Raw genomic sequence first — 24,457 nt, forward strand, 5'->3', positions numbered from 1 at the left:
AGCTTTAACGAGCAGGGGGCCTCGGTTCCCAGACTGGGTAGTCAGCTCAGGATAGGGATAGGGCTGTCATATCAGAACCCCTGCTCCCATCATTTCTCAGCTCCTACATGCAGAAGTACACATTCACTAAGTAGGCCAAGGCAGCTACACATTTTCCCTATCCTTAACAGATGATTTTAGAATATGTCCTTCTTTTTCTGTTATGTAAGTATTTCTTGGGGTGTTTTGTATATACTACCCCAAGCCAAACAAGCAGTTACACAATCTGTTGGGAGGGAAAAAAAAAAAGCAATCTTGTATGAATTTATTTATTACTCTCTTACAGTTCATTTCCAGAGTATGAGAGCATAAAGGTGATGTAAAAGGACATTCCTCAAATTACCCTGAGAGGATTTTGTTAACAGCAACCAACCACACTGAAGAGATAAAAACAAATACTCAGTGATGTCTGCCTGATGATATTCTGCTTCTACTAGCATGTGAAATGAGAGGTGGAAGGAATTAACCTAGAAGAGGAGGAATGACAGCAGATGAGAAATGAAGCAAAGCTACACGTACTCAGGCTTAGCTAGCAGCATACGTTGGCTGAGAATTAAAGAGGGACGTGGGCATTTCAGAAAGCTTGGCAATATAAAATCTGAAACTTTGTCACCCATCTCTTTAGGGAGTGGGGTTCAAAATGTGGGAGTAAGTGCTCAGATACCTTACATACTAGATAAGAGAAATTAAATGTCTGGATTGTAATACCCAACAGGAAGCCCCAGGTATGTATAAAATCCTCTCTCAGTGTGGACCAAGATACTTGTGTAAGATTCAGTATCTCTGTGAAGCTAGAATTAAGAAATAGGCTTAGGAAGCCAGAGCCTATTTCTGTTAAACTGTCTGTGATAATGGAGGGATTTTGTCTATATCTGTACTACTTAGTAAAATAGCCAAGAACAGCCATTTGACCAGAAGAGCATGAGGCATGTCATAACCTGAATATTGTTGGCTGACCTCTTTTATCACGTATTTTTTTTCTGGAAAAACCGAAAACCAACCTATTTTAACTATTGGAAAACACATCTGGATTATTTTAGACTTAAGCATAAGGAATCTTGGCCAAAAGGTGTCAGGGAACATGCTAACACATAATGGGTACAGATAATTAAGGCCAAATGCATACCAGACCCATCCAATCTGTTTTTGTAAATACATCCAAAATACTTGGCAAGGGAATAGGAGATCTGTTTTTGGAAAATACTCAGCAAACAGGGATTTAAACTCTGTTCAAAACTCAACAAGAGGATAATAGCTAAAAGGCAGTCAGGCTTTCTTGTGTTTGGTGCTTGATGTTGCATACAAAGCAGTGTGAAATATATAGTCACAGAGACTCAAAAGGAGATCAGGGGAAAGAAGATCAAACTCTCCAGCTAGAACACCCAACTGGAAGGTAACTACCCCACTCTGCTCTGTTAAGTTTTTTTAATTTAGACATTTACTGGTGAAAACCATTGCAGAAATTAGGGTTTCAGGAAGTAGGACCTCAGATTTACCCATTGTTCCAGAGATATTTCAATTCATTCTTTCATGTCTACATTTATAAGAGGACCCTGAAGGGTGTATTCCATTTTATGTCTCTGCATTCTGTCATTCCTTTTACTTCCCTTCTCAGAAAGTACAGCAAGAGTGGGTAGTTAAAGTGCAGAGTATCTGTACAATCTATACAATACAGTACAGAGCACCTTTGGAAATAAATACGTGATCATGAGGAATCCAGATATTAAATCTTTAGTGTCTGGAAAGAATGAATTGTTTTTACAAAATCATATATATATATATATATATATACATATACACATTTTTAATGAGAATTTATAGAATTTCTCCTAACAACCCATTTTTCCACTTAGTGTTCAGTCCAAATCTCGCTAATCTTTATAGAAAGTATTGCCATTGATTTCTCTTGTTGTGTTTTCACATTGGCAGGCTCACTTAAAATGGAAAAAAAATTTTGCTCTCCTATTCTGCATTTTGGAGACTGGATGTTTTGGTTGTTGTTTCTGATGAGTTTAGTTTGGTCACATCTGCTCCTGCATTTAAATTAAAGATGTTTGATAAAATCCTGTTTTCATAATTTGTGTGGGCTTCAGTCTGCTCAAAATAATTGTTTAGTATAGTTCTATTTTATCTGTCACTGATATTTTTATCTGTTTTGTTTTACAGTCCTTTATGATGTGCTACGCATGAAAATAGTTTCATAAATGAATATTGAGTGCTCAATATTTTTCATTAAATAAGATATTGTCTTTAAAAAAGGTTTAATAAAAATATAAATATAAATAATAATGATAGTATCGCATATCTACTTGAATTTAGTAGATCCAGTAACTATTATACTTTCCTGGTGTTTTGTACACATAAGATGAATTTTGAGTTCATCAGATACATGTAGACAAACATTTAGTTCTAAAATGTTGGTTTTCTTCCTAAAAGGAAGAAGGTTTAAGTGTTAAGGGAAAACTCAGTTTTCAAGGAGGTTCTTTTAAATTATTTTGTGTTTCTTTTTTAATTACTTCTGTTGCTGCTGTTACTAATCAGCTTGTTTTGCATCATGCTAAACAGCACAGCTGGAGAATTTGCTCACTGATTGAAAGTATCATGTGAGCATAGAGAGTGGGCACCAGTGGGATTGCAATGGAAATGACTGCAAAGAAATTTCAAAAGTATTATAAGAAGGCAACAATTTTTTTGGCATTTGGGAATGCTTGAGGAAGTAAAGAAAAGAAAAATAAAAACAAAACAGTGTGGGAAGATTAGAGAAGGAAAAATGTATCCTAGGAATAAGAGCAAGAAAGGGAAGGTATTTCTTTATGCCTGGACAGTTAGCTCAATGGCTGTGGAAGCAGCAAATCCTATATTAAAGGTGGAGAGCTTCCATAATGACAAAAGAAAAAAAAAAAAAAAGAGAAAGATAGGAATGGATTGTAAAACAGTCATTTGAATTTATCCCTGTTGTAAACTGTTATAAAACCCACAGCAGAATTAAATTTCCTGCTGTTGCAGGAATAACACCTGTGTTTCACAGGCAATGAATTGTACCATGGGGCTGGAGGCAGTCGGCCTGTCTGGAGCAAGGAGTCACTCAGCCTTAAGGCAACAGCACAACATGCAAAGTGAAAACAGAAATTAGCTTCACTTAGCTTCTTTTAGGTCTGTACAGCTGTTTTTTTTTATATTTCTACTGTATCCAAGAGTTAGTGTTACTTTAGAGCTTCAGGTCTTGTCCAGGTCCACTGTTACACTCTCCCTTGACAGAAGTGTACTGACAGCTGTACTTAAGTGAGTTTTTATTATATCTAAGTCTTTGGGACATAAGGAAAAGTACTAAAAATAACATGAAGCAAAACTGAGGGGAAATTTAGAGAAATTACTGTGGTTTCTTTTGCGCAGGAGACATTAGTAGGACTACTCGTAATTCACATTTCTTGACATTTCCTTTTGCAGGTCTCTGTTTCCATTTTCTTTAATTTTGCCAAACTTTGACTGTGAAGGCTGAACTTTCCTTACCAGCTTCTGGGGATGGAATGCTTTATTTTGTTTATAAAATTTTAACATTAAGGTGTTTTTTTCATCTTCTGAAAATGAAAGAAAGGGGAGAGGGAGATATTTTCTGTGGTAAGGAACTTTGATGCTTGGCACACAAACTGAAAAACTGATCAAGTCCAGTTCTGTCAAGGATGAACATTTCACTGTTCCTGAGAGAAACTGCCTACATTTGGCAAATACTCAGGACTTTGAAATAATCTCCCCTTTCATGTTCTCAGCAGTGGCTGTGGTGGTATGGATGCTGCAGCTCCCATCTGTGTGTGTCCCCCCCACAGCTGCCTGGGCTGAACCCAACCTGTCTGTTGCTGCTCTCTCAGTCTCCTGGGAGGCTGTGGTGGCCTCCCCTCCATGAATGCACTGTGCTTCTCCTGCTGCTGCCCTCTAAGTAGGAGGACAGAGAGCTTTGATTTAAAAAAACAAACAAACAAACATAAAAATGCTGGAAATGTCTAGGGTACCAGAGAGAGCAGATTAGGGTAAGCAGCTTGGGAAGAGCAGCCCATGTTTGGGACCCTAAGAAGGGTCAGGAGATTCAAGGATGAACAGACCAGGAGAAAGGGATGCAAATGAAAAGTAGAATTGGGAGGTAGGAGACATAAATCCAATTAAGAGCTAAAGAAAAAGTAGGATACTGTGTGCTGAGGGACAAAAAGGCAGAGGAAGGGATAAAACTCCCCCTCCACAGTCTCAAGTGAATTGTGTAAACATGGAAAGATCAGATAGGGACTCTGGGGAGAAACTAGAAAGAAAAGTTTGAATAAAAGGAAGTTGGTGCTGCATTGAGGACCCCTTAAAAAAATAGATGTGATGCAAACAGATGTGCATCAGTTGCTATGAAAGCCTTGGACACCCTCACTGGGACAATGCAGAAATAAGGGGTCAGATCAGGGAGTATATAACATCCCTTATTACAACCACTTCCAAGAGAAAGAAAAGACAGGTTATAGCTGTAGGCAGTTCCCTTTGAAGGTGAACAGAGGTCCCAATGTACTGTCCAGGCCTGAGTCAAGGACATCACCAGGAAACTTCCTAGCCTGGCACAGCCCTCAGACTACTGCCCATTACTGACCTTCCACATAAAGGAAACAATATAGGAGTGATTTATTGAGGAACAAGTGTGAAATCCAATCTGAATAATCAACTTTCATATCAATTTTCACAATAAGATTTTAAAATTTTAATGGTTTCTTTTTATTGTGGGTATTATTTAACCATATGGTTCCACTTGTGAAGCAAATTGCTTGTTGGGTGTGGGAGTCAGAGGCTTATTTGCCAGAAGAAAAAAATTTGAAACACTACAGAGCAAAGATTATGTATATAACACACTGAGTGATGGAAAGAAAAACATTTTTTTTCATATTCACAAACATAGCTATTTTAATATCAGCCTTGCAGTTCGTATACTAACAAGAGCATTCCCAACAATGTAGGAGCAACAACAGTATGCAAAAACTTCTCTCTCAGTCCAAAAGCTCCCCCAGGTTTTGGGTGTATGGTTTTGGCCTAGTCAAAAGGTCACCTTTTAATTTTTGCACTTGAAATCATGAAAAACATAAAGAAAACAAATGAAATACAAAAAAATGGAGCTTGAGAATAAAACACTTTATCAAATAAATAACATGTCAGACCTTAGAGTCCGCTGACTGTGGAGAATGTTAACAGCATTGGCTATACTAACATTACTTCCACCAGCAAGCAGATTTCTTACAAATATGATCTTTCAGCTACTTCATTAGCCTTACACTCCTACACACGAAATTGAATCTTAAAGGTCATGTTTAATGTGTTCAGTGTTTTCAGATCATTCTAATTCCAAACCTCAAGCTTATTCTTATACAGTAACTCTATTTGCTAAATTTCCACCTTGAATCTTTTATGCTTTAAATGCATTTTTATTAGAATATTTTAGTTTCATTCTAAAATATTCATATTTTCTATTTTAATGGTATGACTTCCTATTAATTTCTTGGTTTTCCTCAGTCAAGAATATTTTTTTTTTTCTAGACCAAGGAAGTAATTTTAGGAGGAATCCATCACAGTTAGTAACAGAGACTGTTTCTATAAGTAATGCAGAGATATGTTTAATATACATAGCAATGCATGATTGAAATTTATTATTAGTGTTTTGTTTTTTTTTACATAAATGTGTTAGGTTTGCATGGCACTGTTGAGGTATCAGGGGTGTTACGGAGTGGGTTCTGTGTGGAACTGCTAGCAGCTTCCCACGCGTCTGGCAGAGCCAATGCCAGTCTGCTCCAAGATGGATCTGCCCCTGTCCAAGGCTGAACACTTCATCCACAGCAGCAACACCTCCTGGATAACAGATTTAGGAAAGGGAAAAAACCCTGTGCAACAGCAGCCAGAGAGAAGAGTGGGAATATGTGAGAGAAGCAGCTCTGCAGACAGCAATGTTGGTGAGGATGGAGTAGAAGGAAGTGCTCCAGGTACCAGAGCTGAGATTCCCCTGCAGCCTGCGGTGCAGCCCGCACTGTGGGGCAGCTGTGACCCTGCAGCCCCTGGAGGGCCTCGGGGGAACAGAGAAACACCTGCAGCCTGTGGAGAACCCCATCCTGGGGCATCTGGATGCCCACAGGAATTGTGACCCTGTAAGATGCCAGCATTGAGCAGGCTCCTGGCAGGAGCTGTGGCCTCGTGGAGAGAGGAGCCTGTGTTGGAGCAGGTTTGCTGGCAGGACTGGTGACCTCTCGAGGGACAATGTGATCCTGATGGACTTCACTCTGCAGGAGTGGCCATCACCGGGGCAGTTTGTGAAGAACTGCAGCCTGTGGGAAAGAGCAGGGGAAGAGTGACAGGAGTCTTTAACCTGGGGAGAAAGGAGCAGCAGGGACAACATGTGTTGGACTGATCACATCCCACATTCTCATTTCTCTGCCCTGTGGTGGGGTAAGAGGGAGAGAAAATTGGGAGTAAAGTTGAGCTCTGGAAGAAAGAAAGGGTGGGAGGAAGGTGTTTTTTAAAATTTGTTTCTATTTCTTATTACCTAATCTGATCTAATTGTTGTCAAACTAAACTAATTTCCCCAAGGCAAATGTGTTTTGCTAATGGTGGTAACGAATGAGTGCACTCTCCATGTCTTTATCTTAATCCATGAGCCTTTCATTATGTTTTCTCGTCCCTTCTGTGATGAGGAAGGGAGTGAGAGGCTTTGGTGGACACTTGGTATCCAGATAGGGTCAACCCAGCACAATAATCTAGCCCTTCTCTTCTGCCCTTTCAAATTCTCTGTGATTTTCAAATTGGTGCCTGCTTGATATTAAATGTTCTGACACCTGAGACTTTAAAGATATTTTAGTGCCAAATTCAAAGAAATGAAAGTGATTTTCCCAAACTCAGTTTTTTTGTTGAGAATGCTAAATGTTCATTTTCTATATTTCACTTGTCTCTTTAGGCTGCCTGAGTCACTGGCTGCAGCTTACTATCACTTACCTGTTCAAGTAAGGGAACAAGATACTAGGGAGCGAGGTAAGTAGGACTCACTTTCACCTTATACTTGATTACCTATTTGTTTAAATTATTGTGCATCTATTCATTTATTTATTTATTTATTATGAATGGACTTCATCTTTTTGGTCTTAATTTTTTCAGCATAAGAGTGTGTGTCTTATGCTGAAAATCTGTTTCATTTACTCACAATTCTCATAGTGGGACTGCAGAATAACTGTTACTAAAACCAAGCAGATTTTAGGTAAATGGATTGTAATTAACTCAGCCTATAGTTTTGTAAGGTGATTTGTGAAACAGACTGAAGGGAAGAAAGTAGTTAAAGAAGCATGGCAACCCTCTAGTCATATAGTCAAGGGCAAAGATTCTTTCTGGATATGGAGAAAAATGTAGGGAATGCAGTAAGAAACTAATTTGGCTGAAGTCAACAATTTAAACTGGAGTGGATATTAAAGATGAGTGCAACTATCTAAAAAGGCAAACTCATAAAAATAACCCAGCTAATTGAATGATTCACCTGGAAGAGACACTGGCTGCAGCAAAAAATGGTGTAGAAGGATATTAGGATCAAGAGGAAAACAAAAACAGAAAAAAATCTCTATTACTTATTGTAAGAGGATAGCTATAAATAGATGATGTTAAGAAGGCTGAACTGTTTAATGTCTTTTTAGCATTCAATCGTGTTAATCACACTGATCCACTGACAAAGGGAAAGATTTCAACATCTGAGTGTGGGAGATATACTGAGTCAGCAGAGGGCCTTGAAGATGATTTGGGAGTTGGAGTAAAGGCCATCTGAGCAGGAATTGGAGTGTTTAACATGGAGAAGGAAAGGGTAAAAGGCATTGTGACCACAGTCCTAGAGTGAAGGTGGAGCCAGATTTTTCTCAGGATGCACAATGAGAGGATAATGTCCCAAGGGTCAAGAGTTTAAATACGATAAATTGTACTTGCTGGGAAGGAAAAATGATTCACCACAAGATGTTGCCCAGGTGCTTTCTATCTTGCTTCTTGCTTCTGTTTTCTTGCCTTCACACAGCTGTGGTATGAGACAAAACCTGCTGAGTACTCAGAGCTGATATTGCAGTCACAGAACTAAGCTTTGAGCAGTAAAGAAGTGCTAAATTATCTGATAAAATAGAGACTTCAAGTCTTATTGTTGGACATTATTGTAATAATAATTTTAATTGTTTGCACTTCTTAGTATTTGAATATATTTTAGCTGTGATTATATTGTTACTTTATCAACAATTACAACATCCTTTCTGAAATCACAATATTATTTACTTATTGCGATTACCAGGGCATAGGGTGTACCATGATGTCAAGTTTCAGGAGTGCTGTCTGCTGAGGTGCTCCATGACCAGAGTGGCCAGAAATGGACTCCAACAGTAGGGTGTAGGAGCACCCAAAGATGCTGTCAGGACATGCGGTCAGTCTTGTTCCTTGTGTCATGTTAGAGTACTTTGGGGAAATAAAAAAACCTGCCAAGTTCCTATTTATATTTTCAGTTAGTTTGCATTTTCTCAGTAAGTGCTGGAATATTTTAAAGCTTCATATGTTTGACTGTGTCTGTTACTGTAAATTTTGCTTCTGTCCTACAGGGACCCAAGACGTGATACAGATTTTTGACTCTTCCAAGGAGCTTCAGCTGAAAATCAAACTCAAGTCCTCAGTTAGTATAGAAGTTGTAATGCTGCAGTTTGTGTCTCTGATGAACTTACAGGTATCACTGGAGGAATGAGTTCAAGTAAATGTAACTTCATATACACAAAACCAGCTCAGCCACTTTCAGACAGAAATAGCACTGCCTCAGCAGTACATCACATCAGTGTTCTGCTATCTAGAATGGACTAATTTTATAAAAGGTTGTCATAAAAATTATACAGGTGCTATTGTTTCCATCTGTGATTCACTTAAGTGGCAAGCAGTCTGATTCATCTGTTCATGTCAACAGAAAGATTTGCAATGACTTCAAAAAGAATTGGAATAAGCACCAACTCAAGCAAACCAGAGGCTGGCTATATGTTCAAATCTTGGCTGTGTACTTTTAAAACAAGGTAATGTCACCCTAGTTTTCACCTGCAACTGAGCTAGGCTGGCAGAACATGGAGGTGTTTAAACTTTATTTGTATCTGTGGACATCCGTATCTCTGTATACAATCCTTTAATGTTTTCTTCAAACTAAATTACTCTGAAATTTCCCAGGATGTCTCAGTGAGGTATCAAGTATTTTTAGGTATGTACATAATCCAGTCATGTTTCCAGCAATGTTCTGCCAACCTCTTTTCCATGAAGGGGTATTCTTGTGGTGACCATATTCTCTCAGATGCTTCCCTGTCCAAAGTGTCTAAAAATTAAAGTGTTAGGAGAGGCAAACTTGTACCCTTTCTTCTCATGGAAAGCTGTGATGTATGCAAGCACTAATTACTAAAAGTGCACAGAAATTGGAATAATAGGAACTACAGAAATTCCTTTCTGCCTGGAGGTTTCTTCTCTTCAGAGACGAATTTGACTAATCCAGAAAGTTTCATGCTGGCAAATAAGACTAGAGCTAGAGCCCTCCTCTCATGGTGGCTGATGCTTGTATCTGGAATAAAATGGCAGTTCATTGGTTCTAAGGGCTGTTGCAGATGAAGTAATGAATCCAAAAAAAGAAGTTTAATTTCAGTGGAGTCCACAGCTGTATCTCTTTTGATTTCAGTTTTACTGACTTCCTGCTTCTTTCTTTCCAGACACAGCATTTGCATGGGTTGCATAACATTTCATAGCAGTTATCTTCCTTTTCTTCAGAGACAAAGCGTAGTGGCGTGATCCTGACTGCTGAATCCCAGGCAGCCACCAGAACCTATCTATCACTCTCCTCAACAGCTGGACAGGAGAGAGAGAAAATAACAAATTGTTCATGGGTTGCAGTAAGGACTAGGAGAGATGACTCTCCAAATACCGCCATGGGCAAAACAAGCTCAAATTTGAGATATTGACTGGATTTATTGCTTACAAGATCAGAGCAAGATAATGAGAAGTAAAACCAGATCTTAAAAAATCTTTCCCCCACCCCTCCCTCCTTTCCAGCTCTACCTTCCCCCTGCCAGCAGTACGGGCAGAAGGCAATGGGAATTATGGTCTATTCATCACGTACAATTTCTGCTGCTGCTTGGGGAAAGTCTTTTCTCTGCTTCAGTGGACTTCCCTCCCATGAGAACAGTTCTTAGTGAACTTCTCCAGTCTGAACCCATCTCACAGACAACAGATCTCCATAAACAGCTGCAATGTGGGTCATTCCTCTATGAGGTGCAGTCCTTCACCAACAGCATGATCTGTGTGGGTCTCCCACGGGGTCACATGTCCTACTGGGAAGTCTGCTATGTTTCTATTTAACTGGGGGTTAATGTAAGGCAAGCCTGTGTTCCAGCCACCATGTACCTTCTTTAAGCTGCCTTCAAATGAGACTTGATGCATTCTCTCTGAAAATACTGGCCTGTGTAGGAAAACCACACTTGGACAAAGAATATGAAGTGTTACAAAGATTGCTCTAAAATTAAAGATTTGATTTGAACCCTTGTGTGCCAGAAGTTTGAGGAGGAGGAGTGTAGAAAAAAGAAAGGTTACTTTTAGGTTTTACAAACCCAGAAGATTTGGCCTTCACTGTCTAGTCCAGACCCTGAGAAATGAAGGATGGCAACATTAAACTTGTTGATTATTTTCTCAGGGTCTATATTAAAACTGGTAAGTTTTTTTTCTATTCTTGGCCATATTAGAAGGTGAGTTTATAAACTCAGTACTTGGATGTTCATAAACCTTTTAATTCCAGCCCAAAAGTATTAATAATCAATACATTTGTATTTGCTCTTAAGAAAACCTTCACCTTTGTTCTTGAGACCTTCACCTTCCTGCTCTTCTCCCTTTTCTCTCCTAGACTAGATACAGAAATCAATCAGGTTCATCACTCAGACTTTATGCTGCTAAATTTGAGTAGAAGCTGTTTGGCTTTTTTCATATATATTGTGTGTGCTTCTTTATGGCAAACTCTCTGTTTATCCTCTTCAGAACCACTTTCACCTTGAATTCACATTCTTTGAGCATTTGGATTTAAATATTTCATGGGATTTTGAATTGGATCTCTCTTTTCCTACCTGAATATAATTTTTTATTTTTTACTGTTACCAAATATCTCTCATGACTCATCAGGGAGTTGCTATCTTTTTAGTGATATTTAACAATGACAACAACTAGGCATCTGAAGATCAAATCAAAACTCTTCTTATCTTTATCTATAGTTTGCTATTTTTTTTATTAAAGAGCAGTAATCTTACTGTGCCTGATGGTGAGCTTGCTAAGTGTTAGGTAACAACTAGTTCAAATTTTGGGATGAGTTTCAATTACCTGTACTGAAGATAGCCTTGTACATAGGTTAAATCCTTGAGAAAAATGATGAAAACTTTACCTTCAGTACAAGAGAAAAAAGACTTACTTTCAGCCATAAGAAATTTTGTTTGACATTTTGACTCTAAATTACAACATACGTTTGTAAAGCACTAACTTCATTTTGTCAATTATGCACCCCAAGGGCAAGATACTGCAGTTAAAATTTATTTCTTTGTGCTTGAAAGTACAAATTCTCTGGTGCCAGAGATGGTGAAAATGTTACTGTTCAGAATGCTTTGAGATTAGGAACATGGGTCTAGGCTTCATTGGCCCACTCCTTCAATCATTCATGTTAGGGAGAGAAACTATGAATCAACAACAGTGCTAGTGATATTTTTCTCCTGCTTGGCTAACTATTACCATTTAAAAGTGCATTACAAGCTAGAAAGGTGTTTGTATTCACCATATAAATTTGTATTTATGCATTTATGTGCATACCCATGCATATTACAGTTGTAATAGAATTTAAAGTTTACATGAGACTGGTGGAGTTCTGTGAGGATGGAGAAGAAATCTTTCCCATTTTATCTCACCTGCAAATGAAGTATACTGCCTCCTGTCTTGTGAACCTTGTCACCTCTACTAGGTGATGTTTGACCTGGTTGTTCTCCTAATTCCTGCTTTTATGACCCTGTATTGTTTGTTTTCTCCTTTTCTAGAAGGTTGCTCAGCTAAAGTACTGTACTTATTTTATTCATAACCTTCACTTACATAAGTAACCTTCTGTTTCTCTTCTACAGGGGTAATGACTGACCATTTTCCTTCTCAAAATAGGACTTGTTTCCTGGTGTTTCTTATCAAATCTGCTGAAAACCTCTCTGAGCACAAAGAGTCTCTGACTGCAAAATGCCCTGAGTGACATCATTAATAAGAGTAATCAAGCTGAAGATTTATTTTTTTGTAGGAATCTTGCCAACTACAGAAGCTTAGAAAAGGAAAAGTGAAGTCAGAGAAAAGCTATGTAAAGTCCTCTGGAAAGCTGAAAATTAGTTGGTCAGATTATGAAGTTTAGTTATAACTCTAGATTATAGTGCCTTATAAGCCTTTCACACATTTAAATGCTTTGTGGGATCCTTCTGTCCACCTCAATCATATGTTCTTCACAGTCAGATAGAGAAATGGACATGAATTCCCTTATGCTGAGACTCTTTCAGGATCAGACCATAGCCCTCCATTTCCTCTCATGCATAAAGAAAATAGCTCTGGCAGGAGCAAGATGCTGGTCACCAGCTCCTTCTCTCCCAGCAACAACTGGATGGGTACAGCCTTCAGTGTGTTAGAGCTGGACCTCTCATGTGGGAGCAAAAAACTCCCAGGAACTACAACCAAAATAAAGGATAAAATGTTCTCCACATATTTTGCGTTTGCCAGAAGGCATCCTTAGAGAGGTCATAGCAAGGAACTGAAATTACCCACCTGCCACAGCAGTAGTCATAACAATACATGTTTTATTAGCAAAGGAATAAAATGAGGAGGGAATGCAACTCAGAACTGGTGACATCACACTCCAAAGGAAAACCTGTCGAACGGTAACAACATGCTATAGTAAAATCGTACAAAATTTAATGGCTTCTAAAACACTGGACAGTGATTAATTGGATAGGTGGTGAGGCACCAGCTTGGATGAGCACATTAATCACTGCAGCAGCATGCCAGTCACACACTCCTTTCTGTGCACTGCCCTTCCCTTTTATATCTAGAGATGCAGGACTGCTGGACAGCCATCGATAAAATGCCATCCAGGAGGGGGAAACATAACTGGACAACTCATCACTGTCCAGTCACTCTGCTGGGAAAGTTTCTGCCTCAGGATTTGCAGGTGCAACTTTTCTCCCTTGGTGAAGAGAACAACAAAGTACTTCTGCCCCTTTCTGCCTCAGCTTTGCTGTCTCTTTCCTGCTTCCCCTCTGGGGGTGTTGCCCTGTCCCTTCTCACACAGCAGCAAGGGCCGGAGAAGGAGCTGGACAATGACAACTGCTTCTGGACAGGGAACTCCCATTACTTCTTCTGTGAAATTACTGAGAGATACTGAAGGGAGGAGGAGGAGATTAAATAGATTGTGTTTATAGGTGAGGACTGAGAGACCAGGAGACATATGGGTGTGTAGCTGCTTGTGCTGGAAACAAATACTCTACAGAGAACAGCCTGGAAACCTGTATTTTATCCTCAGAGCTTCTCTGATTTGACAATACAGTGGTATTAATGACACTTTTTTTTCTTAATTTTATTTTATTTGGAAGGAAAAAAAATATTTCATACTGTGCATATGTTCTAGAAAGGGATTAGATGTCAGGATATTTCAGTATATGTAAATGCATTAATAATGCTAATAATTTATACAATTTCAAAAGTCTTAACAAGCTTAGTCTCTATTCCTCTGTTAGGCTTTCTGGAAAAGGAATGTGACAACTCTTCCCTTGGAGAATCTATCAGTCCCTGGTCAGGCAGATCCTCTTCTGTAGGCAGGGGGATACTCAGCTGAGTACTGTCAGCTTCTGGCCATAATATACCAGTATATGCAATCCATTTGAATTAAAAATGTTCTGGATGAAGCAAACAAAAATGTTTAGTTTTGTAATCTCATGTAGGATAACTTCTCAGATGGAGTTTTCTGAGCTTGTTATTTCCAGCATAGAATCCAGATCCTGCTTCCCAGATGGGATGACTGAATGTGGTTCAGGGAAAATATGAAATCATTTGAAAGATGACCAAAGGTAAATTAAGTATTTTTCATCCAAATATGGCAGTAGCCAAACAGAGTCACTTGTGCTTTGTGCTTTATAGAAGCCATATTTTGCCTGCAGGATCTGCCACAGTGATGTGTAAGTGTTACATGAGGTCATTGGCTTGAGACAGGAATGACATGAGCTCTTGGAGATCCAAGAGACAACAACCATGGTTTATTATGGAAGCTCCCTTTTTTTGGGTGTTTGAAACTCCCGGGCTCAGACAACTAGTAGGTGTGGGTCTTAACACTGCCCCAGCTCCCTGACCAGTGATATGTCTGCTTTCTGCATTGAACAAGATTGGCCGAGGTCCCTACTTGGGTTTGAATTTAACCCATCCCTGCCCCATCTGGGGTCTTGTTTTACTTCTAGGCTGGTTGAACTTGGGGGTCCTATATTATATGCCAGATTCATTTGGCAGCTATAAGCTAGCTGCAACTTTGACATCTAAGCAGCAGAAGGTTAGAAAAGGAAGAGAAAGGACCTGCCTTTATGGCAGGTATGGGTTACTTCAATTAACACTTTATTATTTCAAAAGCAATGTACATTTCAGATTGCTAGATTTGGGCATGACTATCCATTATTCATATTCCTCTGATGGAGGGATGATAACTGAAGGTGATGCCAAGAGAGATGCCTCAGATGCAGATCTAGGTTCAGTTTCCAGCCTGCCCCTAGCCTCGATGAAGCCATGTGCTGGAAGCATAGCTTGAGCATCATCAAATTGTGAACAACTCCAGGCTTTCTGCAATCATCAGTTGTGTGCAAGTCACAAAACAAACAAACAAGGAAACAAATCTGTTTTCACATAAATGCTGCCAGTAACAGAAACTAATAGAAAAGAAATCCAAGACCTATCACATGTATTCTAGGGTTCCTTCTTAGTCAAATCTTTTCAGTTTGCTTGAAGTGTTTGCAGCTGTTAAGTGCAAAATTTTACAGGAGTCAAATGTGGCTTGATGTAGCAGGAATAATTTGAAAAGCTGAGAAAAGAAGCAATAAAAGTCTTTTGATGGTTCTGTAGTAGGTACTGCATGGGGGCATAACTTCTGATTACACGTGAGGTTTTTTATTTGTTTTCTTGTTTACTGAGGGTTCAATAATGTTCAAAGCTGCATCCAGCTGCAGGACTGTTTGGTTTCTCTGTCATGTAAATGTGACTACTATGATGCTTTACCTCTTTCTATCTTGCTCTACCTCACATAATCTGCACTCAAACGTTTTTTAGGTCACCCAACTAAATGGTTATGAAAGCTATAAAGGAGGTGAACAGGCTTTTTATTCCTTGCTTGAAATGTTTGCCATTCCCATTTGAAGTCAGATGAAACAGTATTTCATACACATCGGTGAGAATCTGGCTGTGTCTGGGGAACTGAGTGGAAATATTCTTGCTTTAAAAAATCAGCTACAGACATGCTCTATTTTGTTAACATTTGGTCTCTGCAAACAAAAAAGTTACTACATGTATAATTTCTTTATAAAAATGCTAATTCACAAAAAACAGAGATATCACTGTTTCAGATGTAATTTCAGAGAACAGAATAAATATGAGTAAAATAGGCATAATTTCAATATAAATAATGAATTTCAAATATGTGAAAAAAATGGAGGCAATGATTGTCAGCTCTTCAACTAGACTGTTTATCAAACAGATGTAGATTATATTGGAGAGAAAATGGGAAATAAAACTGTAAAGAATGTATTAAACAAAATATGGATTAATATCATTTTTATGAAACAGCTCCAGCATCTCTTCATGTGAAAGATAAAATGTGACAGTGGCTACAGTTCTATATTGATCAGATGCAAGATCTGGAGAGGTCAAATCACAAGGCTCATCTCTTTGATATCTGACTTTTATCATAGCTGACTCTTTCAGATTCTTTTCTTCTCTGACAATAAAAAGAAAATTCTTTTTAGCAAAGTTCTTAACTGTGTGAATGTTTCTATTATGGACCAAATATAACATAATGCAATAACACAACATGCCTAACCATTAAAGTAGCAGAAACATCATATCACAATAATCATGCAACCTTATTGGCACTTATAATACAGTGAATTACTTAAATCAATATTATCCCTGTTACAGAAATATGATGTGATAGACACAGCACTTCAAAATCATCTGAAAGGCTCCAATTTTTGAAAAAAACTATTGCATTGCTGTTTGTCTACTTGAATGTCTGAATGGAAGAGATTTCCATGATCTCAAACCAGTTTTGATTTTGTCATGAGAATGCCATCTATACACCTATGTGCTTAAGTAGGATTCTCCATATAATATTTGAACAGAAATCTGATTATCTACTATTATGTAAATGAAGCATGAACTTTTTGAAAACACTGATAATTCAACACACACAGACTATATTTTGGAAGTAAAAGTTTTCCATTTATTTTAGTCACCCATCCATCATACGCAAAGTAAATTCATCTGCCGGTGGGGGAGAGATATTGCAGGTGCAGTGCATAACCACCTGTATGAGCTGATAAAATATTAAGGGTGTGGAGGGGGTTGTAGGGTTTATTTTCTTGTCCATATTTGTCCTGTCCTGGCTGAAAATTTCTCATTACGTGTACAGGATATCACTACCTCAGTCACTGCTAGTAATAAATGAAATATGTTCACACAACTTTCAAAATCATCTTGATGAAATTTTTACTATAGTCAGCTTACTGTCCATTTTATTCACAGTTTCCATATCACCATGAATATTCACTTTAGATGGATGTTAAAGAAGAGTTTTTCTTTCCATTAGCACCTGTACTTGACCATCTTCTGGGACAACCAGACACGCAGGTCCTTTGTTTTCTTCCCTGCTGTTCCCTAGGTGAGTCTCCATAGCATTTAGCAAATATCTGAGGATGAATTTTTCTCCTGAATTAGCTCAGTGGGATTTTTTTACAGTAATCCTGAAATGTATGTTTACATCTTAAATGAGCTGGATCAGAGCAGTGGTCCATGCTCTGCCAGGTGTGCCAGGTGTGCTGCAAGGTGTCACTTCACACCGCTGTGCCCCGAGAAGATTGGTGATGAGCATTTGCAGGTGTTTACACTGAGATTGTTCAGCCTCTGGTTTGTTATGTTACTGCTCTGATGTTCTCACTCCCTCGATGTATTCCACATACACTGCTGCAGTTGTTGTTGCAGTGAACAATTTGCTGACTGAGCTCAAAAATCAGTCTGCTGGTGGACTAAAGGGAGGTACTGAAAAGTTTTGTGACTCTTACAGAGCTGGGGATGTGGCCTGGAACAGACAGCAAGGGATTAGGTTATATTGCCTTTGCTTCTTTTTTCTCAGTGGATCCTATGAGCTCTCCAAACAGTGTTGCCAGACTTTTTAACAATTAGTAAAGTGTCTGATCCTGTTATACCCTGCACAGCTGTAGGCAGGCTAATTTTCAGCTGCCTGCTAACAATATCCCAGGTCTCACAGGCTGGAGCAGGTTTCTCAGATTCCAGGCTGCATGCTGGAGCTTGGCAATAGCTGAACTACACCACTGCCATCTGCTCAGGCTCACGAGCTCGAGCAGGCGTTCTGCTGTCAATCTCAAACAAAATATAGCCTTTGAATTGCCACTTCAAGTTTCCCAATACACGTTTTAATTCTTTCAAATGCAGTAACATTCAGCTAGGAGCAAAACATAGTGCTTATTGTAACAGGAGGAGGAGTTGCATCCTGGAAAGTTGCTAGTCAAGAGAATTTAGACACTATGGTAGGAAAATAACTGGCTCTGAAGTGACACTTAGAAGGCTAAAATAATTCTTAAGGAGTGTCAAGAAAAATAGAGAAGCATTGCAAAGTCTGAAAATAGCTTTAGAAATACCATTATCAGAATGCTGTGTTGGAGACTTTAAAAAGCTGCTGAAAAATTGATGGAAGAAAAGACAAGAACAGCAAGAGTTTTGAACATTGATAAACACCTTGTTGTGATAAGGTGTTTCTTTTGTTTATCCAAGAAAAGTTAAGAGATATTAAAAAATATCTTGTGGAATATCTCTTGGGGAAAGATTTTTAACTGCTGAGAGTATGGAGAGACAATCAACCTAAAGGTCACAGGTTCAAGTTCTTTATATTCACAACAGAAAGAAAGTTAAATATTGAGTAAAAGAATGGAAAACTGTGGTGAAATCTAAAATTTTGGAAATTAAGAATCAAAATTCCCACCTACTAAACATGCTTATTTCAAAGCAAACTGTTTAAGAATCAGTTGATAGAATTATGCAGCTGGTGCTAGTGAAACATTCATAAATGCTTTATAGAAGATGTGTGGTTCAAGAGCAGGAATGCCCCAGAGAACTGCAGAAAATGACCACCCTATTCCACTGATCTCCACAGGGCTGTGCCTTTGGTTGCATTCAGCTAAAACAGCCAGAGTATCAGATTAGATTTGCCACCTTCTATTCTAAGAATACAGACAAATCAATTTATTTCTGACAGCAACACAAATTCAGCATTTGACTAAGTTTTTTACATGGACATGAAATACTAATTAAGCTATGCACTGCAGTATCCCACAGTTGATGGAGATAGGGATGATCTGTCAGGATACACAAACTCTGACATGCAATGCAATAGTCCAAAAACAAAACCAAGGCTATGGCTAGAACCACACTTGAAATCACCAATTGAATTTAAAAACTCTGAAGATTGGAAGCATAATACAGAATACAGTCTAACACTTGAAGAGAATTAGGAGAGAGTACTGGGATCACCAACACAAGCATGTGATCTAGTTCTGCTTCTATAGTGGGACATCAGGTTCAGGAAGCTTTTGCTATACAGACTTACTCTAGGAAGTGTTCAAAGGCATGTGCTGGGTATTTTCACATTAGGGGTTGATAAGCAGAATTCAGTTTTTATACAAAGCTTAAGCTAACAGGATTTTTGAAGTAAACAGCACTTTGTCTAATACCTCTGAAAAATATTAAATTCCCTACTTCAGTATACATAACCCTGATATCTTGTGGTGATTTGGACTGTCGTAATACTGACAATCTTTGAAATATTATCTGCATCTATAAAACAAGAACAAAACAAACCAAAAAATTCTACTTGTTCTTTATAGCTGCATTGCTGCAAGGGCTCTTGGCAAAAATATCCCATATTTATGTTCACATGTGCTCAGCAAAACCTAAAAATATATCTATGAACAATGTCAAATAGATTTCTTTGCAAACAGGAATGTTAAACAATATGTTGGCTATTAAGTAAATTATGTAAAATCAATCAAAGGGCAAAGAAATAACTCCTTCATTGTTAGAAAAGTTTTGAAACATGTATTTTATGAAAAATGACAAAAAATATGTTAGTGTGACAGTGATTGGGCTGGGATGTACTAGATGCAGAGCTAGAGCTTCTAGCAATAAGAAATATTGGAGATCTGAACATGAAATGAACACAGAATAAGATTTCATAATAGAACTTCAGGTCTCAGGTCTGTCTCTTCATAGAGAAAGAAGCATAAAAAATGTTTTTTTGAGGAATTACTTGAACCACCTTCCAACCATTGCAGCGAAATTTCACTTTAAATTTGAAATTTCTGAGTAAATTCTAAACTTTATGTATTTATAGACTGGTTCATGGAGACAGGGTGAGGTAGCAGGTACTGGCAAACTATTCACTGAAGGACAAATGCTGAAAAAGATATAAAAATACTTGGTGGAAAATTTCTCTGTAGTGTTTGGTATGGATGAACCTGGTCTGCCCAGCATACTGATGTACAATTTGGGACCTAAAACCTGTCCAGAAGGCAGTATTTGTGGGTTGCACCGGTGTCCTTGGAGCACTGTCTCATGGTTCAACACCTGTTGCTCCCAGAAATTCTGCTTTGCCAGGACTATTGCAACTTAATGCCAAATGACACTTATTTTTGAACACCAAGTTTGGATAACTAAAATAAATAGTGTCATGCATTGTAAGTAATTGAGCTGATGTCAATGCCATTGTCTATGGAATAAGTTACTGCTCAGAGAAAATAGGAATTTCAGTTTGGTAATAATAAAACAATCAACTCTTGATGAGTAGTAAAAGGAATTCAAAATTCTTAATCCAAAGTAGAGATGAACCTCACATTTGTGCTAACCCTGGAAATTATCAAAGCAGATCTGGCTTTGATAGTTTGAGTACTATTGATGCTGATGTGTTGAAACAGCACCTCATGGGTCATTCTTGCTGGGAAACCTGTGCTGTAGAATAATAAAAAATCCCCATATTTTCACAAAGAATATCATCCAGAGGATGACATATCACAATGCATAGATGTAAACCAGTCCAATTACTAAGCAGCTGACCAAAGTCAAAGGTCCCTGAAACAGGGACAAAACAGTGCTGCTAAATTCAAGACATTTATCAAACTGTCTCACAGAAGTACTGTTAATCTAAACTTGTCTGGTTTAAAAGCACTGGTAATTTATTTGGCTGTTTCATCACTTGTAAAGTTTGTGCCATTATTTAATCATCTTAGATTCATAATCATCCTCTTTTCCTGCAATATGCCTCAAGGGCAATAAAGTCCAGCAGTTTTGTCTTTGTGCTTCTTTTTCCCCTTCAGTATTGACTGGTGAAGAAGCACTTCAAAGATACTGAGTACTGCTCTCTGCAAGGCTGTAGCTTAACATTGTGAAGGCATTTTCACTCAGAAAGGCTGAACTTGCTCTTAGTTATAAGTCATTATATTTTCATTGTCAAGTTTCTTTATTTTTCTCTTTTAGATCTCTCTAAATTGATGCTGGGAGCGATGTCTACTGAAATTCAAACCAAAAGCTCATAGGATAATACATATATGAGTATTAAATATTTCAGATTCTCTGGGCACTACCTTTATGCTCATTCTTTGAAATGTCAGTGCAGATTAAATCAGTCATCTTGTGTTCTTTTGGAAGAGAGGTGTCTGCATGGGAGTGAGAAACAACCTCAGGAAAAACACCAGTTTGCTAGGTTGCAGGGAGGAACAGAGGAAAGATAGACAGGTTCCTAGAAAATGTCTGGGAAGATGTCCTGAGCCATTCCCAAATGTTTTGCCTGTTAGTACTGAGTGTTTGACTATCCTACAGCAAAGGACAAATTACTTTTTATAGAGTAAGCCACAGGCACAGGTTGAAGATGAGAGGATATAGAAGCCTCTGTTCCCCAGAACTCCCAGAGGGCTGCCTGCAGATTGCAGAAGGCAAATCAGAGACAGACCCTATTTTGCAAGACACTCCACCTTTGTCAACACATATAAAGATGTTGATTTTGAGAATACCTATATTACATTTTCAATTCCCTACTGCAGAAAAAAACTTATTTCTTAGGGAAAAAAGAGAAAAACTAGAGTGGAATCAAAGTCCATTTGAGAATATGTTGCCCAGATGCCAAGACACCAACAGAAGGACTGTGCAGAGAGATGCAGTTTCCATAAGTAATTCAGGCCACAAATGATAGATTCGTTATCTCACCAGTGTCACATATTCAAAGCTTGTGAGCACAACCCAAAAGGTTAATATGAACTTTAGTTTTGGGAGCTTTACTTTGACTCAATCTACTCTAAATTGCATCTTGTTCCACTTACAAGTGGTAAGTGAACAAGTGGTTCTTTTTAACAGAGTGGACTTAAGAAACATTTTCCTCCACCTGTTTTGAAAATAAGGACTTAAGGGACAAATGTCAGTTATCAGAAGTGACTCACACTGTATTAGCTTTACACGACTGTCAGCCACAGTTGAGGTTCAACTGGTAAGACTCCTAATGAACATTTTTAGGATAGCCTTAGATAGCATACTTTTAAAGAAACATTCATCTTTTCTTTCCCTAAAATGTCACAGATCCTGGGGAAAGGGTCCTATCAGAATCTGAGAGTGGAAACAGAAGAAATGCAGACCACTGCTGTTACCAAAAAAGATATAAGAGAAAGCATATAAGTGTTATCAGGTGTCACATAAGTTCTTATCTCTTGTTTTAAGACACCTGTAAGTAGTCTTCGTCTACAAACATTTTACTCCTCATTCAAGAAAAAAATCTCAAGCTTCACTAGTTTCAGAATGCTGATGTAAAAAAATTAACCTGCTTTTTTATAGCACCTTTTTTGTTTTAGCTTCTAGCTAAAAAAACTAGACCACATCTCAGCACCATGGACATAAGAAACTAATTTGCCAGTGAAATAGCTTGAGAAACATCTATTTCTTATCATCTGGGAGGTCTCTTTCTCTGAATAAATTCCTAGAAGTGTGGAGAAGACAGAGTCCAAATTTTCACTCTCTATTGTTCAGGTTAAAAAAGATTTACATAATACTGTCATTTTGTTGTGCCAGTTTGTAATGATTGATAATACTCAATTTATATAATTTCATTTTGTGCAGAGATTAAAATGTGTAAACTTTGTAATTCATATCTGATAGATGCTTCTTCTACTAAGAAAAACACAATTTATTTCAGCCTGCTTTTCAGGGCATGTTTATGTCCAGATGTATAAAGGTGTTTAGAAATATCTATGATAATGAAAAACTTCAAAACTTACAGCTGCCCTAGTTCTGTTGGAAAACATCACAAAAGAGCTATTGAAGAGTTCAAACAATATCATAACTAATGTTTTTTCACTGTTGGATATATTATTGCTTGTTTTCTGCTTTGCAGTGAGTGAACCTTCCTCATTTGGAAATAAAAGTCTTGATGCATCATCTGGATTTTTAAAGATGTCTTTTATAAGCTGCTCAATACACAGGCAGCTTGCATATTTTGCATGTTTCCATTTGAGGTGGTCAAATTCTTTTCTGAGATTTGGCCCAAAGGCACAGATCATCTGACCCATTTTTATATGACCAAGCATGAAACATAACCATTTTAATTCAGCATGATGCCAACAACATCAACAGCAATTTGATATCAGAAACTGCAGTTGATCCTCCAGAGATGCCATGCTTGCTGCTGACTTGATAGGGAGTCTGGAATCACTAGACTTCATCCAGGCACTTAAGGATCCTTAATTTCATTTCTTTATGCATATCTAGGGATCTAGGCACCATTTTTAAGTACTTTGTTGTGGGAATACAGAGAAGAATATGTTGGACTAATTTCCTATGCTACACCCCAGGTGGGAGCAAGCATATGACTCTTGTCAAGTCTCTTGTCAGCTTGAAATGTTAAATTTTGGGACATAAAATTTAAGATGTGTGACCTATAATGTAGTGCAGCTCACAGACATGTTTGGCACCACAGACACAATTATACATTAATTAATATCCTTTCTAATGTAAAAATAAATTTGTGTGCAAACAAATTCTTCCTACCTCAGAATGAACTCATTTGAATGCACACTCACAGAACATTTGAGAAGACAGATCAGATTACTCCTAATCAATCCTCATTCATCACAATCATTTGATTGGATAAAATCAGTCTCATTCATCCTACAACATTTCTGAAAGGAAGCAGTGCTTAAACTGATGCATAACAGTCTCAGTGAAATTCATAACTGATTATTAGCCTGTGTCAATACAATCAGGGGTTTGATTTGCCACTTCATTTTCAGCAGAGTTGTCAAAACAAATTAGATTTTAACTATTTGCATAATGATAATATGTGGTCTCCATACATATTTTGTATACATTTTTTGCTGATGTAATCTTGATTTATAAATGTGACAATTTTTTGCTTCTTTTGAGATGTTCTTGACCCCTCTTCTGATAAAAATATATGTATTTTAATTTTCATTGACATATTTACACTGTTTTATAACAGAATAACATTCAGCCCTCAATTCTTAGGATCAAACCTCTGTCTCTCATTCAAAGAGTTTTGAAAATTATGAAATTAGCAATTAAAGGGGAACCTTAGATATTCTATTAATTAGTTGAGTATCTTGTATCAGTAAGTGTCTGTACTACAAGTCCAGTGGGTAGAGAATACCCATGTCCATTTAGCAGTTAAACTGTGCAGCCCTTGTCCGACATTGAACAAAGTACTTTACATCTTTTTGCATTAGGGTGGTTTGTATACTGTTCTTATCACCATGGTTTTGGAACAGCTGCCAGTAAGACACTAAAAAAGTAATTATACATCTGTTTCTCATCCTTTGAGGAGTGAGCAGCGTGTGAGTGGAGTTTTTTCTCTGAAAGTTTATATGCAGATTTCTATAGGTTTAAATTAGAAGGGATAAAGTCAAAGAAGACGTGACCTGTTGTAATAGCAAAGTTGTAAAGCTTGTCCCTGAGAGTACATTTCCATATCTCAAACTCACTGAAAAAGTTGTTTAGCTTGAGTATGAGTTCA

General features: G+C 37.9%; 1 long non-coding RNA gene across 4 annotated transcripts; it reads left to right on the forward strand.

The window, feature by feature from the left end:
• Positions 1-16,128, forward strand: LOC111932944 (uncharacterized). 4 transcript variants are annotated; one of them, XR_015285508.1, is made up of 6 exons: positions 1-204; positions 326-764; positions 6,998-7,071; positions 8,354-8,482; positions 8,655-9,110; positions 12,219-16,128. It is a non-coding gene; the product is annotated as an uncharacterized LOC111932944 (long non-coding RNA). The 4 variants fall into 4 exon arrangements; XR_015285509.1 differs by lacking the exon at positions 12,219-16,128 and adding an exon at positions 5,741-6,002 and having other exon boundaries at positions 8,655-12,212; XR_015285510.1 differs by lacking the exon at positions 12,219-16,128 and adding an exon at positions 3,068-3,192 and having other exon boundaries at positions 10-204; positions 8,655-12,212.
• The last annotated feature ends 8,329 nt before the right edge of the window (positions 16,129-24,457 follow it).

Source organism: Cyanistes caeruleus, chromosome 4, assembly GCF_971803275.1.
Source record: "Cyanistes caeruleus chromosome 4, bCyaCae1.hap1.1, whole genome shotgun sequence".
NCBI classification, from domain to species: domain Eukaryota; kingdom Metazoa; phylum Chordata; class Aves; order Passeriformes; family Paridae; genus Cyanistes; species Cyanistes caeruleus.